We start from the raw sequence: 19,945 nt of genomic DNA, 5'->3' as shown, positions 1-19,945 counted from the left end.
TTGTTGTTTAGCCATAAATGTACAAACCTTGATTTCTCTAACATTACTTGTTCTAGAGGATTAAAACTTAATAGACATAATGTAATTAATATTTTTAGAAGTTTTTATCAATTTAACATATAAATAACATTATTATTTGTCATTAGGGAACAACCTTGAATAGTTTTGACTATTTGTGTTACATACGTAACCAACTTAGTTACATATAAACTTTGTAATATTTGTCTTTTATTTATAGACTTTTATATTACTTAATTAGACCCTTTTGTTTACTTAAATGTATTATAATTATACTTTACCACATAAAGACTTTTTACCTGGAAATGTTTTTCATTAAATATATTTTTATATTTAGAACTTTTTAATAATTTTTAGCCCATTGAATATTTTTTTGTTTGTAACTTGAAATAACCCCTATAAATTTTTGAATTTAGATAAATTAATTTCTTTTAATAAGATGAAATATTTGTTACTTACATTACTTTAATTGAAACACAGTTGAAACATCTTGACTCTTTGTATGCAGAATTATACCTGTTGGGACTTTGTAACTTACAGTTACCTTGTTTTTATAATAACACAAAATAATATCAAATTTCTTTTTTAGTTTACCAATTTATAAAAACGCCAACATTGCTTAAATATTTTACTTTATGGAATTTAAGTAGTTAAGAGTACTTGATATTATATTTAACAGTTAGCATTGTAACTTTGTACCAATTAGATGTCTCTAACAAACACATCCATGATTAATTTTATATACGTTTAGATGAAATTTACATATCTTTAAAAAAAAAAAACTAGGTATCCAACAAGTGCATTGAATAGTATTAGTAATTTTTTCATTTTTTTCTCTGTTGAATAAAAATCCTAGAGACAATGGATATCAGACACTTTATAGACATTTACATTTTAACAGCTGTTTAACCATCTAGAAACAAAACTGTGCATTAGTAAATTTGAAGATATTTGTACTTTTATTTATTTTCCCAATTTAAATTGAACCTTTTAAATTATATCAACCAAAAGTATTTGGATCCATTTTTTAAAAATTTTAATTTATGAGCTCATATGTCAAATTTTTGTACCAAGTATATGTAGACATGGCAATACATGTAGACAGACAGTACACCGGTTCACCCACACAAAGCAAACAGACAAACAAAAACTTTGTAGCTTGTTTTTAAAAAACCTATTAGATTGAGAGTTAACTCTTGTAAATTGGCCTTAGAATAAAGCAGAGTTTAATCAGAAAAACATTAACCTAAGCATATTGGATCAAAATTATGAATTTAACAAATACAGAATTTTAAAAGTTTTCTAACCTTTTTCCTGAGGTGGTTCTGTTCATGAAAACTGAAAAGAGTTGAGGGAACATAGACCAATGAAGGGGGCTTATTATTTTTTTTTCTTTTTGAGGAACTTCCCAAAGATGCAGCTCCATTGGTCTCCTTGGGAGAGTCCCCCAGGTTGGGGTCTCATTTTAAACTGGTTTTTCTGGTTTCTTGGATAGTGGGCACCAACTTTTAGCCTGACATTGAAAAATCTTTAGACCATTTTTTAATAGTTGGGAGTTATTCATGCTTGCAAATACTGAGAGACAAAAGCCAAATTTCTAGACAAAATTATGCTTTTTATTAGACAATTTAGGAATAATAGTTTTATAAAACACTTTAGTTTTAATCTGTCCTCTATAGGAACTGACATGATTTACTCAGTTGGCCACCTGGCCTAGTCCCTAAATGAAGACAATCTCTAGAATGCCTTTTATTTACCTTTAGCTTTTACTTTTGACAATTCTTTTAGTCCTTTTGGCAGCACTTTACATTTTAATACAAGCTGTAGTGAGCACAGATAAATCATTTCAATCATTTTATTCCCATTCGAAACCACCTGAGGTATAAATTAACACAGGACACAAAGGGAGCAAACAAAAACCAACCAACAGATAAAGTCCTTAAAATTGTTAAGAAAACAAGTTAAAGGGGTCCAGGTAGAGATCTCTGTAGTGCTTCCTTGTCTCTGATGTTGGTGGAGTGAAGGAGTCCTGTTGAAAGAAGAGCGATTACGAGAACAAGAAAAGGGCCCATGCAGAACACTCAGATAGACAAACAGGACAAACTGCCAGCGAACAGACACGGGACAAATGACAAACAGCAAGAAGACGCTGGAGAAATAAGAAACAGCCAAACAGACATAGGACAAGCAACAATAGCTGAGGTCACCCAGAGAGACCTCTAATGGGGCAGAGACCCTGCAAACAGAACAAATGGCCAGTGAACTGACAATGGACAAATGACCAACAGCAGAAGACACTGGAGAAATGACAAACAGCAGAACAGACACAGGACAAGCACCAATCTCTGAGGTCACACAGGGAGACCTCTAATGGGGCAGAGACCATGTTTCGTCCTGCCCCCAGACAGATGAGGCCCTGCAGGGAGGCCTCCAGTGGGACAGAGACTATGTCTCCTCCTGTCCCCAGACAAATGAGACCTCCCAAGGAGACCTCCAGTGGGCCCCAGATACAGAGAGATGAGGTCACACAGGGAGACCTCCAGGAAGACAGTGACAACATCTCGTCCTGTCCCGGGGAAGGTGTAAGCGACTGCATCCAATCTGACCTTTTCCCCCAGAGAAGAGTTGACTCACCAGAACTGACAGCCAGCAGGAGGCTTTTCAGAGCGTCCTAGGATGGATTGGAGTGAGGCTGTGGAGTGTCTCTCAGGAGCTCCCCTCTACTCCGCTGCTGAGGTCCAAAGGCCCGTCATTGGAGGCAAATTTGGCATGAGGGTCGGGAAGAAATGGATCCAGGGTGAACACCCAAATGTTACAGTTAAAGCTTCATCCCAGGGTTTCATAAACTGACTTCTAGACCACTCAAGTATAATTGAATCAAGCCTTTATTGAGGCACACCAGTGGTGGCTGACCAGAACATAAAGCTGTTCCCCTAATCAGCCCCGAACAATTGCAAGGGAACTCCTTATAAGTCTGAAAACTGCAAAAGACATGTTCAGGGGGTATAGCCAATGCAAGCAAGCCAGGTTACAGAAGCAGGACAGTGCAGTAAAGCAGAGGGAAGCCTATCGAATCACAGTTAGCCCAGTCACCCCAGTTACAGAAACAGAGCCCTGTTACCCTAGTTACAGAAACAATACCCCATTAGGTGGTTCCATGTTATTAAAAGTTTCTATAGCAAAAGGAAAAGAACATCTTGCCCCAGTCATGACTCTTCTACTTGGCATGGTTGTTTTACAGGATGAAGTCATAAATCAAAATGGAATCACATTTGCTCCTACTATCACATTCCCCACTGGTTTTAGTAGGTTTGATGTCAATCTTGCACATCATTAGGCTTAAGTCCAGGTGTTCTTTTTCTACTATCACACACTAAACATTTTTTTTAAATAAATAAAGCTTGTTTAACAAACTTTTGCAACTGTGGAGACCTCCACATTTATGTAGACAAAATATCTTTTTCTTTGGACTTAGAATTTTGTTCCAGTGAAATTTATGAAAAAAGCCATCACCATATCTGAGGACGAAGAATGGAAGAGAATAAGAACACTGCTGTCTCCAATCTTCACCAGTGGAAAACTCAAGGAGGTAATAAAATAGGAAGGCTTTTCATTGGAAACTTAAAGGATTAATCTGGGTATGGCTAGAAAGTGAGAGAGATAGTAGTCCCTTTCAAACGGATAGTCCTCTGAATTTGAACTTCCTAAAAATATTCTTTGTCATATGTTTTAGAAGAGATATAGTGAGATTCATTATAAATGCCTCATACTTCTTCATCCTGGGAAAGCTATAGCATTGGGGACTGAGTCTCCTCACTTAACTATGGGTGATCTTGTGTTTTGTGTGTAGATGGTCCCCATCATTAACCAGTATGGAGATGTGTTGGTGAAAAACATAAGACTGGAATCAGAGAAGGGAAAGTTTATCAATTTGAAAGAGTAAGTAGCAGGGCAGCTCTGACATTCCAAGCTCCACCAGGAGCCCCTCCAACTGCCTGCCACAGAACTGAATTCCGAATGTTGAGCTAGTGCAATGAGCAGACAAAGCAAGAGTTTGGAGTCACAACTCCAACTGTTCATCCCAGAAGGTGCTGCTCCCAGGAAGAGACAGGGCAGCTGGGGGAAAAACGATGTCTCCTGTATCCACCAAGGTTTGTTTGGCTGCTATTTGTGACTTTGGATATACTAGAAGACAAAATACTGTCAAGATCAAGATCACCTTTTGTGAGTCCTCTAGGAAGACTTAGTTATTCCTCCCTTGTCCTGATGAAGCTCAGTTTGTACACAACTATCATTATTCACATTCTATTTGTGCTACTGTAGTGTGTCTGATTATGGATCTTATCCCTGTGTGGGTGAGCTTCTTGAGTTCAGAGGTGAGTCTAACTCACCTCACTGTCCCCATCACTCCTGGAACAAGGGCAATACTTCATTTGAAACTCATAAAGGCCTCATAGTAAGTGTGAAGGGATCATGGACTCATCTGATAGTTCAGCTGATAACTGTGAGTGTGTGGCTCTCTGCTTGTCTTGCCTGGGTATGTGAACTTACTCCTACTTCTTGCTGCATGTGTAGTGGAAGGATTGGGAAGAGGCACTGGTTTTATCTTTCCATGTCATATCTTTCTCTATTCAGCATCTTTGGGGCATACAGCTTGGATGTGAGCACTGCTACATCATTTGGAGTGAACATCGATTCCCTCAATAACCCACAAGATCCCTTTGTGGAGAATGTCAAGAAGCTCTTAAAATTTAATTTCTTTGACCCTTTGCTTCTCAATAAATATGTGGAATACCATGTTATTTGTTCCCTTTCTTTATTTAAATAAGATGATTATTGATACATAATTAATAATCTTTTAATTACCCCACTTAATTATACAATTAAATTGTTTTCAGTACAAAGATATACTCAGCCATCACTAGTGACCATTTGTCAACTCAGAAGCAGGCTACCATTTCATTATCAACCCTCTATTCCCCAAGCCTAAGCAACCATGGATCTATTTTCTGACTATAGATTTGCTGATACTGTGATTTTTCTTTTTTTTCAAGAGATAGAGATAGAGATAGATAGATAGAGAGAGACAGAGAGAGAGAGAGAGAGAGAGAGAGAGAGAGAGAGAGAGAGAGATTGAGAATTTCTAAATATTTATTTTTTTAATTTTTGGTGGACACAACATCTTTATTTTATGTGGTACTGAGGATCAAATCCAGCACCCTGCGCATGCCAGGAGAGCACATTGCCGCTTGAGCCACATCCCGAGCCCCTGTGGATTTTTTTTTTATTAATGAATACTACAATATGTGGCTTTGCATGTCTGACTTCTTTCATTTATCATTGTATTTTCAAATTCTTCCATCCTGAAGCATGTGTGCGTACTTCATTTTTTAAAAACATATTTATTTATTTGTTCTAGTGAATTATAGATGATAGCAGAATGCATTCCACTACATAAAACACAAAGGGAGCACAACTTTTCACTTCTGTACTTGTAGATGAAGTAGATTCACACCATTTGTGTCATCATACATGTTCCTAGGGTAATGATGTCCATCTCATTCCACCATCAATCCTACACCCATCTCCCCTCCATTTCCCTTGCCCTATTCAAAGTTCCTCTATTCCTCGGATGACCCCCCACCCACCCTGACTGGTCGAGCTCTTCTTTGTATGTATGCTTTTGATGGTGTCTTCTATTTACTTGCTTGAAATTGATTTGTTTAACTTGTGTATATTAGCTTGATTCAGTTTGGATTGATCATGACTCTAGAAATTTGTCGATGTCTTTGTTATTTTCTATTTAATTGGAGTATAAATTTTTAAATAGTTTTTAATTATCTTCTGTATTTCAGATGTGTCCATCCTGATATTTCCTTTTTTTTTTTAAACACAGATTTTAGTAATTTAAGTTTTCTCTCTCTTTATTAGTGTGGCTAAGGGTTTATGAATTTTATTTATTTTTTCAAAGAACAAACTTTGTGTTTTGTCAATTTTTTCAATTGTTTCTTTTGTTTCAGTTTCATTGATTTCAGCTCTGATTTTAATTATTCCCTGTCTTCTACTACTTTCGGTGTTGATTGTTCTCTTTTGGGGGCATTGAGATGCAATTTTAGGTCTTTTATTTATTGACTTTTTCTTCTTTAAATAAATGAACTCCATGTAATTAACTTTCCTCTTAGTACCATCTTTATAGTGTTCCAGAGATTTCAATATGTTGTATCATTGGTCACATTTACATCTAAGAATTTTTTAATCTCCTCTCTGATCTTTTCTGCTATCTCTTGCTCATTAAGTAGCATATTATTTAGTCTCCATGTGTTGGAGTAGCTTCTGTTTTTCATTTTATCATTAATTTCTAATTTCATTCCATTATAATCTGATGGCATTCAGGGTAGTATCTCTATTTCTACCTGCTAAGAGTTGCTTTGTGGCATAATATATGGCCTATTTTAGAGAAGGATCCATGTGCTGCTGAGAAGAAAGTGTATTCACTCATTGATGGATGAAATATTGTCTGTATGTCTGTTTTTTTTTTATTTTATTCCTATAATTTTTGTATGTCTGTTAAGTCTAAGTTATTGATTATATTATTGACTTCTATAGTTTCTTTGTTTAGCTTTTTTTTGGAGGGTCTATCCAGTGGTGAATGTGTTGTGTTAAAGTCACCTAGTATTATTGTATTGTGGTCTATTTTACTCTTGAAATTGAGAAGAGTTTGAAGAATGTAGATGGCCATTACATTTGTTCTTTTCTTGTTAGCCCATAATTCATTATTTGGTGCTTAAGTATTTATAATTGTTATTTCTTGTTTATTTCATTCAATCTTGTTGATGAATGTTTTTTTAAGCAGTATAAAATGTCCTTCTTTATTCCTTATGATTAACTTTGTCTTGATGTCTACTTTATTTGGTATGAGGATGGAAACCTGTGCTTGTTTACACAGTCAATGTGAGTAGTATATTTATTCCCAAACTTTCACCTTCAGTTTGTGGTTGTCTTTTCCTATGAGATAAGTCTCTTGAAGCCAGCATATTGTTGGTTTTTTAAAAAATCCAATCTGCCAGTCTATGTCTTTTGATTGATGAGTTTAGGCCATTAACATTCAGGGTTATTATTGAAACATGGTTCATATTTCCAGTCATTTTGCTTTATTTTTGGTTTTTAACTTGACTTGGTTTCTCCTTTGATTGTCTTTTCCTTTAGTGTACTTCCTCCCTTTGCTGATTTTCATAGTTGTTTTTCATTTTTGCTTCATGGAATATTTTGCTAAGGATGTATTCTGTAGTCCAGGCTTTCTAGTTTTAAATTCTTTCAATTTTTCTTTATTATTGAAGTTTTTCACTTTATCATGAAATCTAAATCTTAATTTTGCTGGATAAAAGATTCTTGATTGGCATCCATTTTCTTTCAGAGTTTGATATATACTGTTCCTGGACCCTCTAGCTTTGAAGGTCTGGGTTTAGAAATCTGCAGAGATTCTAATTGATTTCCTCCTATATGTAATCTGATTCCTTTCTCTTGTGGCTTTTAAATTTCTTTCTTTATTCTGTATGTTAGGCATTTTCGTTGTTATGTGCCTTGGTGTAGAATCTGTCGTGATTTTGAACACTTGGTGTCCTGTAAGCCTTTTGTATTTGATTGTCCAATTCATTATTCAGGTTTGGAAAAGGTACTGATATTATTTTATCGAATAAACTGTTCATTCCTTTGTTTTGGAACTCTATGCCTTCTTCTATCTCAATAATTCTTACATTTGGCCTTTTGATAATTCATGAATGTTCTGCTCATGGTTTTTTACCATCTTCACTGTGTGGTCAACTTTACTTTTAAGATTATATATTTTGTCTTCATTGTCTGAGGTCCTATCTTTCAAGTGTTATAGTCTGTTGGTGATGATTTCTATGGAGTTTTTAATTTGCTTTATTGTTTCCTTCATTTCAATGATTTCTTTTCCTTTTTTTTTAGAATCTCTATTTCCTTATGAAGTAATCTTTTGCTTCCTATATTTGGCTGTGTAGCTCTTTATTGAAATGATCTTTTGTTGCCTTGTTTGCTTTCTTATATAATTCTTTAATTCACAGAACATTTTAATTACATACTTCCTGAACTCCTCTTGGACATCTCTTCTGCTGTGCTGGCCATTGGTTCTAGTAATGTATCTTGGTTTCTTTGGGGCACTTTCTTCCCTTGTTTTTTCACATTGTTTTTGAGTCTTTCCTTTTAGCAGTGTATATCTAAGGTATTATAGTTTATATCAATAGACTTATAGTGTCCCTGCAGAATTCCATGACCTCTCCTTTAAGGAGGAGATCAATATTAACATATATCAATGCAAACAATATTCAGGCTTAATTAAACCGAAGAGCCTCTATTGAGATGTTTACAGTTTTGTCACAACAGACAGAAATGGTGAGTTTGATTACTATTAACAATGTAAACAGTAGGTTGCAAAAGGACCTATAGTTTATAATGGTGGGCAAAGAGAGAATGGGGGGGTGGGTTTAGGATGAGATGTTAAGGAAGTAGGAAGTGAGGATATAGAGTTATTAGATCTTAGGAAGCATAAAAGAGGAATCAAAAGATGTTAGTAGCAGGAGAAAAGAGAGAAAGAGAATTTGGGGAGATAGATAAGTGGGGAGAGAGAGAGAGAGAGAGAGAGAGAGAGAGAGAGAGAGAGAGAAGAATAAAAAAATTATTTTGTTGAGATTTTTGCATCCATAATTATAAGATATATCAGTTTGTAGTTCTCCTGTGTTATCTTTGTGTTAAGTCTCAGGATTAGGTTAACACGGGCATTTTAGGATCTTTTACAAGTGTTCACTATATTCTATACTTAGAAAATACTACATATTTCTATGAATGTTTGTAAAGAGGTAGGTAAAGAATTGGTATTAGTTCTTTTAATGTTTGGTAGAATTGTCCATGGAATATCTGGACCTGAGCTTCACTTTTTAAAAGTTCTTAATTTCTAATTTAGTCTCATCACATGATGTATGTCAATATATGTTTTGTATTACTTTTTGTGTTAGTTTCTGTTGTTTGTGTCTTTTTAGGAATTTGTCTATTTCATTTATGTAATTTGTATAATTGCTATAATAATCTGATTGTTACAACATCTTTATAATTCTTTCTATGTTTACAATGTCAGTATTTCCCCAGTTTTCATTTTGAATGCTACTAACTGTAGCCTTTCTATTTCTGGGTCAGTGTAGCTATTATTTTGTGAATTTTGTTGTTGTTTTTTTCAAAGAATAGCATTTGTTTTTTGTTTTTTTTATTTTATTTATTTATTTATTTGTATTGGTTGTTCAAAACATTACATAACTCATGACATATCATCTTTTATACATTTGATTCAAGTGGGTTATGAACTCCCATTTTTACCCCAAATACAAGTTGCAGAATCACATTGGTTACATATCCACATTTTTCCATAATGCCCTATTAGTGACTATTGTATTCTTTTTTCATGACTTATTATGTAAAGTTTGATCATTCATTCGTGATATTTGTTTTTATTTAATAGATAAGAATTTCCCTCTGAGCAATGATGGTATTTTCTCCATTTTATAAGTTTGATATACTATGCCTCCTTTTTTCCTTTCAATACTTTATCTATTTCACTCTATTTCTTCTTTTGTCCAGTGTTTATTCAGGAATATATTGATCAATTTGCTCATACTATGAGTTTCCCAATTTTCTTTCTAATAATGCCTTCTGGATTCCTCCTGTGGTGCTCAAGGAACACATGTTCTGTTGGTCCCATCCTGACTGCTCTTTCTTGAAGAGCATGATTAACTGCAGCCTCAGACTAAAGCCTAATTGTATCCAAAGACACTCTATTCCAGTACATGAAGGGGAAAGTGGTCAGAGTTTTCATCTTGCTCCTTTGGTCACTCCACAGAGGCAGAAGTGGCCACTGATCTCACTGGTTTGGTGGTGGCTGTATATATGACATCCTCTTGCTCCGCCAGTGGCCTGGAGCTCAATCAGTTGTCCCAACAGAAACAGTTCCTCTTTAGGAACCCTTGTGACTTCCACTTTTCTGATAGGTAGAAAAGATGTAATTGCTCCAGGTAAATTTTACATTTTTCACTGAAGTGTTCTTTGTTTTTTTCTTTCCCCTACAGTAATATTTCCATTCCTTACTCCAATTTATGAGGCAATGAATATCTCTCTGTTTCCAAAGGATGTCACAAATGTTTTAAAGAAAGCTATAAAGAGAATGAAAGAAAGTCACCTTCAAGAGAAACAACAGGTAAAATACGGTGGTGGTTACAGAGGAGGTTCATTTTTGATAATTTATTTGCCTATGGGTGTATGACTTCCATACTTCTTTGTATATTTTTAAAAGGTAGATGAAGAACTCTTGGTTGAGAATAGTAGAGGGTTCTCATTTGGGAATAATAAAGAATTTAGCATCTGGTAATTGAGATACAAGAATGAATCAGGGAGGGAACTAAATTAAAGTAAGATGTATTCCATGCTTTTATAATTATGTCAAAATGGACTCTACTCTCATATAACTAAAAAGAACTAGTAAAAAAGACTTAAATGAATAAAATTATATATTCCGAATACTGAAAAAATAATGAATCAGAGAGAAAGCACTTAAAATTAAATAATGGGCATGGAATTTAGTTTGTCAAGGCATAAATATTGCTGGTAGAAAAAGCCCAAAATCTCTAAAAAAGGAGTCCTTGTACATTATTGACTAGAATGCAAATTAGGGCAGCCTTTATGGAAAACTGTGAGGAAGGCCCTCAGAAATCAAATGCAGACCCACTGTATAATCCAGCAATCCCACTACTAGGTGTATAACCATGGGAAATGAAATCAGTATGTCAAAAAGACATCTGCACTCCCATGTTTATTGCAGCACTATGTTAAAATTGTTCTTATTAATTGAGCCTAATAGATTTTGAAAACATCCACCATCAGGAAATGATAAATGCAATTAAAGATGTTTCTAAACTGATATAAACATCAAATAGCATATACATATATCAAAGTAATCAGGTACCTTGTTAATATGTGTATAGCATAATGTTCTTATATATCAGTTGAAATGATTTTTTTGAATAGAGGAAAAATGTTTTATCATATCCCTTCTCTTCAATAGATAAAATTTCAACATAAACATTATTTTCCTGGTGCTGTAATTTCATCAGATTTTATATGGTCAAGAATCATTGCATTTCCAAACCTCTCACTTTACAAACTCTCCACAGAAGGCATCCTCAGGGTAGCTGGCACTTTCTGGCCCCTCATGGAGCAAGCATGGGGTTTTTTAGGTGAAGGTTTTGCCTCATGTCCAAAGGCCAGCACAGGGATGTGTGCAGGCCAGGGAGCCAGGATGGGCCCTCCAGGTGTCAGTATAAAGTTCATACCTTCAAGCATGGTGGGATCTTTTAAGATGCTTGCCCAAAATCTGATGATGAGCTCTAAAAATGTCAGGAGATTAATCTATGGCATCTTTGATGAAGAATTAAGGTAGTAAAACAAAATATTGAAGTCCAGGACTTCTCCCTAAGCAAACAAATGTAACGGGAGACAAAGCCAGCCACTCTCTGGCCAGGAGGCTATGTTCAGAATCTACAGGAGCTCACAAGTAGGGAGAGCAAAGGCCAGTAGCTATTGGACAGCACAGCCAGTTTTCACTCAGGGAAACATCCTACTCTTCAGTTTGTATATGGATGTTTTTCTTCACTGATGACTTAGGAAACTCCAGCTGGACTTCTGTACTTAAAGAAGTCATAGTCTCAGAAGGGAAGAAAAGTTCTGCACTATTAATTTATTTCTGATTTCATAATTGATCTTCTATCTTTGAAATCTCTCTGTTTCTAGCATTGGGTGGATTTTCTTCACTTATGAAAAATTTGCAGAATTCCAAAGATTTGGAGTCTCATAAAGGTAAACAAGGTTGCTACCTCATCTACTGATGGGGAAACTCACAGGAAAGGATTGTTCTGGAAATGTGCAGGAGATTTTCCAGGAAGAAGAGCATTTCTACCTAGTTGCAGAAAGTGCATGCTTCCATATCATATACAGTAGCCTGAGGAACTTTCTAGAGAAGCACACCTAGAGCCGTGTTCAAATGTTGAAGCTGATATAAACAAGTATTTCTTTCACTAGCATGGTATTTTTATTCAAATTATTTTCTTACTATTTTCATTTTGATGCTCAATTCCCCCATATTTGTCCACTGGAATCCCTTTCATGTAGGCTCCTGAGTCCTCTATTATTCTTGTTATCTTTTTAATGATTGTTTTAAAGGTAGCTTCTGTTTATTTTGGCCATAGCAATATTGAACTGAAAACATAGAGGTTCTCCATGTAGTCATGAATACACTGCTTCACTCCTAATATCCACCACCAGAGAGTTATATTTATCACAGTTCAGGAACCTATATTGAGACATGTCTACCATTCACAGTCCATAGATTTCCTTCAGGTTTGCTCTTGGTCTTGTACATTCTATGACATGTATCCACACTACAGTAGCATACAGTGTATTCTGTGCCCTTTTCATTTATTTTCTGAGTATTTTCTTGCTCTCTGATTTAAGATATTCTAGGTTTCTGCTGTTTCTCGTGACAGCTTTGTTTTTTGTTTTTGTTTTCACAATTAATGGAATTCAGAAATCAAAATTTGTGAACATCTCGTGGATTTTTGCTTTTAGATACTCTCATTAGACAACATTATTAACATGAAATACTTCTACATGCAACAGAGGAAAGAAATATTTCTGTATCTACTCACGTCCAGTGATATAAACTATTTTTCTCTCTCATTCAAAATTTTTTTTCTATTTTATTGCTTATTTCTATAATACTCAAATACTCCCATTGCAATTCTAATTTTAGGTACCTAGTGCCTTGACAACCATCTGAAGAAAGTCCTGAGTGTTGAGCAATTAATTCTAGAGATGAGGACTGGACTACTACAGCCTGCCAGTATATATATATTTTTTAAGATATTTTTATTTTATAGTTGTAGATGCACACAATAATTTTATTTTATTTTCATATGGTGCTGAGGACCAAACCCAGTGCCTCAACGTGTGCTAGGTGAGTGTTCTACCACTGAGCTACAACCCAAGACCCAGTGTACATATTTTTATGTTCACATGTACATATTATCTATCTATCTATCTATCTATCTATCTATCTATCTATCTATCTATTTACTTAACTATCTATCTATCCATCTATCCTGTATGTATTTACCCAGTTCTATTCAGCTTTCTGTGATGAAGGAAACAGTCTGTAGTTTAACTCTTCAATAAAATAACCACCAAACACATGTGCCTTCTTAGCACTTGACATGTGACTAGTGCCACTGAGGAACTGTTTAAAATTTAAACATTCACATGTGGCTAGTAGCTACAAATGTAAACAGCCGAGATCCAAATTTTGACTGTTTTTGGTGCAGGGGACAGGGTTACCAGGAATTTAACTCAGGGGCACTCAACCACTGAGCCACATCCCCAGCCCTACTTTGTATTTTATTTAGAGACAGGGGTCTCACTGAGTTGCTTAGCACCTCCCTGTTGCTGAGGTTGGCTTTGAACTCATGATCCTCTTGCCTCAGACTCCCACTGGGATTACTGGTGTGTGCCACTGCACCTGGCCTGAACCTTGACTTTATAGTCCTATTTCATGGGGTTCATACTCACTGGGATAAAAGATTTGATAATTAAATGTTCTCATGACATCATCATAGAAAACCATCATCAATAAATCTGAACTCTGTAGACCTTTCAAACACTTGTTTTATGTATTCTTTTTTATCTTGAATTGCATGTTTGGCACAGGGACCATGTTTATTTCAGGGCCCAGGTATCTAAAAGTTCATAATGATCATACTGTGTATCTTAGATAGAAATGGTATCTCTTGAAATTACCTATCTTTGGTGGTGCTGAGAATGGCCCAGTTAGTAGCTAAGTTCAAGAGTGGTATAGACCTCAGAAAACTGGATTAAAAAAAGTTTTCCTTTGTCTCCCATATCAGATAGACACAGAAGTGAAAAAACAATCTGAGAATGCCTCTGAATTGCTTTTTCATGGTCCTGCCTAGTCATCTGTGGGTTTTAATGGGATTTCTCTTCATCTAAACTTCTGATGTTGTGATTTGCTGGATTTACCTAAGTTGTGTTTCCTCTTCCATTAGCCCTGTCTGATCTGGAGCTTGTGGTTCAATCAATTATCTTCATTTTTGCTGGCTATGAGACCACTATAAGTGCTCTTTCCTTCATATTGTATGAACTGGCCACCCATCCTGATGCCCAGACCAAACTGCAGCAGGAGATTGATGCAGCTTTGCCCAATAAGGTGAGAAGATGGTACCTGGAGAGGGAGGAGAGAGGTGGAGCTTCAACAAGACTCCCTCCTCGTCACCTCCTAGGAGGCTTTGACCAAAATATATACACTGATTCTTTTCACCAGCTCTATTTGGAAAGGATCTGAAGAGACAAATGAAGGAGAAAACAGTATTTTGGGGAAAATTCTATTCCCAAAACTACAAGGAATTTTTAAAAGAGTGTAGTTTCAGTTGTATCCATTACCAGTTACCATGATGACACCTAGGAAGTGTAAGCATGTGTAACTCCAGTGTCCAGATCATTGGCTCTGCTGATCTGTGGCATGAGCCCCTGCCTGGCTGTCTGCTGAGTAAGCCTGGGCTTGGTGGGCAGGCCAACTCTGTTCTGCTACACACATCTTCACGCTCTAGTCATGTATTAGAGAGAAGCATCCAGGGGATGAGTCAGGTTTTCTGTCTCCTGAGCCAAACTCTTTACTTCTACCTTTTGTCCTCTCCAGTGTCATACCAGGCATTAGCCACATGTTGTGCCTGCTGTCCTCTGCCTAAACAGGAAGTCTATTGAGTCCATCTATTGGATATGAAGACACCTGGTCTCTGGGGCTGGCATGGCTGGTTTGGCAGTGAAGTGTTCACAAAGCCTCTTCTTCAGAGCTCACAATGAAGCCCTGAAGAACAACCAGGAGCCTGGTCCAGCAACAAGGGGTGGAGCTGAGAGTGGCTTTATATCCTCCTTAGAGTGTCCTCTGAAACTGAAATTGTTTGACATGGTGCCATCGAATCTTAGCCTTCTTTTGGTGGTACTGGGATGGAAGTTACCAGTTTCTCCCAACATTTTTTAAACGATGTAGTGTTACCTCTAAGTTATATATATATATATATATATATATATATATATATATATATATACACACACATACACACACACATATACATATAGATAGATAGATAGATAGATAGATAGATAGATTCAAAGCAGGATTATTCAAGAAAAAAACTGATATATAATGGGTTATTTCCTCTTTTCTATTTCCTTGAAATAGGCATGTGTCTTTTCTAGATAAAGGTAACAGTGACTTTCACATATTTTGCCTGAGTGTAATTGTCATATTCTATTAGTTACTTTTCCTCACATGAGGAAAAATTGTACACGATGATGCTGAGGATATTATACACTGAATTTGGGATTGTTCCATAGGCCTCTTATGTTCATAACTACTCTGCACTTCTCAATGGGCCATGGATATGGTTGTCAAATGGACATTATTGTTATTACAATGCTTAGTCAATTGTAAGCACTACTCTTCTTCACCATTCTGTTATTCTTGGGACCTCCTAACACTTTAATAAAACTATGTAGATTGAGTTTAAAGTTAGTTCCAAACATGAATTTCCAAAAATCTTTTTTTTTCTCTTCAGACATCTGCTACCTATGATACCGTGTTACAGATGGAGTACTTGGACATGGTGGTGAATGAAACTCTCAGGTTGTACCCAATTGCTGGCAGACTTGAGAGGGTCTGTAAGAAAGATGTTGAATCAATGGAATGTCCATTAGGAAGGGGACAGTGGTGATGATATCAAGCTTTGTTCTTCATCGAGACCCACAGCACTGGCCAGAGCCTGAGGAGTTCTGCCCTGAAAGGTACAGGGCCTCTGGGAAAGAGAACCACCCTGGCCTAGGGTTGTCCAAGCATGTCTTTGTATTTCTTATCATAGATGACAAACAGGTAGCTATGTAATTGTTTTCATATATGTCTTTGTATTTTAAGCAGGTTTTTTTGTTATAAATATAACACTTTCTTGCAAAATGATATGAATTTGTGACAAGGAATAAAATGAATGCTATGTCCATTCACTATCCTAAATTCTTTTTAAAAATTTTTAAATTGCTTTTTTAAAAATAAATGACAATGAAATGCATTACAATTCTTAGTACACATATGTAACACAATTTCTTATATCTCTGTTTGTATATAAAGTATTTTGCACCAATTTATGTTTTCATATCTGTACTGTGGATAACGATGTCCATCACATTCCACCATCCTTGCTAATCCCCTGCCTCCTCCCTTCCCCTCCCACCCCTCTGCCCTATCTAGAGTTTGTCTATTCCTCCCATGCTACCCCTCCCTACCCCACTATGAGTCAGCCTCCTTATATCAGAGAAAACATTCAGCATTTGTTTTTTTTTGGAATTGTCTAACTTCACTTAGCATTATCTTCTCCAGCACCATCCATTTACCTGCAAATGCCTCTATTTTATTGTCTTTTAATGCTGAGTAAAATTCCATTGTGTATATATGCCACGTTTTTTAATCCACTCATCTACTGAAGGGCATCTAGGTTGGCTCCACAATTTATCTATTGTGAATTGTGCTGCTATGAACATTGATGTGGCTGTGCCCCTGTAGCATGTTTATACCTTTTAGGTATAAACCAAGGAGAGGGATATCTTGGTAAAATGGTGGTTCCATTCCCAGATTTCCAAGGAATCTCCATTCTGCTTTCCATATTGGTTGCACCAATTTACAGTCCCACCAGCAATGTATGAGTGTACTTTTTCCCCCACATCCTTGCCAACACTTATAATGGCATCATAATAGCTGCCATTCTGACTGGAGTGAGATGATATCTTAGAGTAATTTTGATTTGCATTTCTCTAATTGCTAGAGATGATGAGCATTTTTTCATATATTTGTTGATTGATTGTATATCCTCTTCTGAGAAGTGTCTGTTAAGGTTCTTGGCCCATTTATTGATTGGGTTATTTGTTTTTTTGGTGCTTCACTTTTGAGTTCTTTATATACCCTAGAGATTGATGTTCTATCTAATGTGTGAGGGGTAAAAATTTGCTCCCAAGCTGTAGGCTCTTTATTCACCTCACAATTTGTTTCTTTTGCTGAAAAGAAACTTTTTAGCTTGTTAAATTTTTAAAATAATCATGAATTAATAATATGATCATGTTCTCATAAACATATTTCTAGGAATATATATATATATATTTTTGCTAAACTAGATTGTATCATATTGGATTTTTGCTAGCACCTGATAATATATACATTCAACCTCTGCATGTATGATTTTTTTTTGCAGGGTACCAGGAGTTGAACTCATGGGTGGTCCACCACTGAGCCACAGCCGTAGCCCTATTTTGTATTTTATCACAGACAGGGTTTCACTGAGTTGTTTAGGGCCTCACTAAATTGGTGAAGCTGGCTTTGAACTTGGGATCCTGCTGTCTCCACCTTCCAAGATGCTGGGATTACAGGTGTGTGCCATGCTCAGCGTGTATGTATAGTTTTTGCATCTATAATTTCAACTAACTTATAAATGTTTTTTTCTTGTCAGTTTTCCCTAAACAGTGTAATACAATAAGTATTTATGTAGTATTTAAATATTATTAGTTATTATAAGCAATCCAGAGATGATTTAAAATATATTTCATGATGTGCATAGGTTATACAAGTATGTTCCCATTATTTTTATGAGACTTGATCACCCAGGATTTTGTTTATTCCTATGCTAAAACTAATTATCCTCAGATATGGCACCATGACTCTGTTTGTGTATATGCATGTGCATGTGTGTGTGTGTGTGTGTGTGTGTGTGTGTGTCTGTGTTTATGTGTTTTCAAATTTTATACTATGTGCCATAACTGACATAATCACTATCTCATTTCATTGTATGTATTCACTCTTATACTCCTTATATTTTATGTATGTTTTGTTTTCTTTACTGTCTCAATTTACCATGATTTCCTTTGAAACAGCATTTATCTCATCTCAAAAAGACTGAAAGATCCTATAGGCTAAGGAGGAGAAAGGTGGAAAACTCCTATAGGCTAAGGAAGAGAAAGGTAGAAAAACTCCATAGCTTAACAATTCTCATAGCAAAACCAAAGCTGGATTTCAATGACCAGCCCATGAAATCATTTTTTACACTATTGCTTGGGGGTGTCTAAGGCACAAACTGAAACAAGTAACTGTTGTGGTTTTAATATTTTTTTGACTTCTCATCTATTGTGGAACCAGGTTCAGTAAGAATAACAAGGACAGCATCAATCCTTACATGTACATGCCCTTTGGAAATGGACCCCGAAACTGCATTGGCATGAGGTTTGCTCTCATGAACATAAAACTTGCTCTTGTCAAAGTAATGCAGACCTTTTCCTTCCAAACTTGCAAGGAAACACAGGTCAGAGCTTTTCATATACATAATGTTTTATTTGAAGATGTTTTTTCCAAATACAGGGGCTGAGTCACAGAAAAAATATATGCTCATTCATCATTTAATTCTTAGATCTATAGTCCTGTGAGTCTCTTTTGCAACATCTTTGAGATTTAGAGTTCTTCACCACGGGGGCTCCAAATCTATAGCTTTACGAAGACCAAAGTGTAAAAACCATATGGACTCAATGCAGATTAGTGTGACATGTGTATGTATTGACTGTGAACTTGAGCACAGTGTACATTCAGCTCCATGTCTCCTGGAGAGACCCTGTGCATAGTCATGAGTTGTGGTGACCACAGGTTCTGATGTTTGAGGGAAGTTCTCCTCACCAGAACTTACAAAACCTCCCTATCTCAGGCCTTGTACAGGATAAATGTTTATGAAATAATTTTTCAGATAAATGAATAATTTTACTATCCAATCATGACACACCTTAGATAACGAGTAGGACAAATACAAAGTACATGATACTAAAAATAGTTTTTTTTGTTTGTGGAGCATCACTGGGCTTAATGTATCTTCTCTACTTTGCTGCTTTGGTTCCTGGTGTTTCATTCATTGCTTCTCCATGTGCTTGTCTATACATTACAGATTCCCCTGAAATTAAGTGATCAAGGACTTCTTCAACCTGAAAAGCCTATTATTTAAAGGCTGTGTGCAGAGATGGGTCAATAAGTGGAGCCTGAACTTCCCTAAGGATTTGTGCATTGTTGTCCTCAGAGCCTGGGAACCAGAACATCAGAGAACAAAAATTTATTTTGTGAAGAAAACTCAAAATGAAGATAGACTCTATATTCCTCAATTGATAATGATAAGAGATGATGGACCTTTTCTGAGCTTGCTAGGGTCTGTGCAAAGTATTATGTATTTTCTGATGGAAAGGAGGTGCCCACTTCAGTTCCGGATGTGAAGACTCACCCTTTCTGGATCTAATGGGCTCTCTCCTCTCACTGCCAGTTAGTCCTGGCAGCTCCTCCTGAGCTCTGATTAGAGAATCAATAATTATCACCAAATATTTCAATAATTTTTAATTAGAAGGAGGGTGGTTGTGGTGGCTTTTGTAATGACATTGATATATGATGTGTTCTTTGAAATATGTTGTGATAAATTTTATAATGAGAAAGTCAATAAACATATCCTTATAGATGTTTATCTGAAACATTTATGTCTATTTAAGGGGATATATAGTACTGAATCAGTGAGAGTCAAAATTCAATCTTTTGATCATCACAATCAGTGAATACATGGAGCTTTTTCAGAAATTCAAATTAAATAGTAAGATAGAGTTAATCCACTGTGAATTTACCCATTGCTGGAAAAGAATATTCATAGTGGCCTTGTGTCATTTTTGAAGCACAAAATTTGTAACA

General features: G+C 35.9%; 1 pseudogene; it reads left to right on the top strand.

The window, feature by feature from the left end:
- The first annotated feature begins 3,499 nt into the window (after positions 1–3,499).
- LOC113177907 (cytochrome P450 3A4-like) lies at positions 3,500–19,261 on the top strand (annotated as a pseudogene).
- Positions 19,262–19,945: the final 684 nt, after the last annotated feature.

The sequence above is a fragment of the Urocitellus parryii genome, chromosome 9, assembly GCF_045843805.1.
Source record: "Urocitellus parryii isolate mUroPar1 chromosome 9, mUroPar1.hap1, whole genome shotgun sequence".
NCBI classification, from domain to species: Eukaryota; Metazoa; Chordata; class Mammalia; order Rodentia; family Sciuridae; genus Urocitellus; species Urocitellus parryii.
This window is presented reverse-complemented; position numbering and strand designations above follow the sequence as displayed.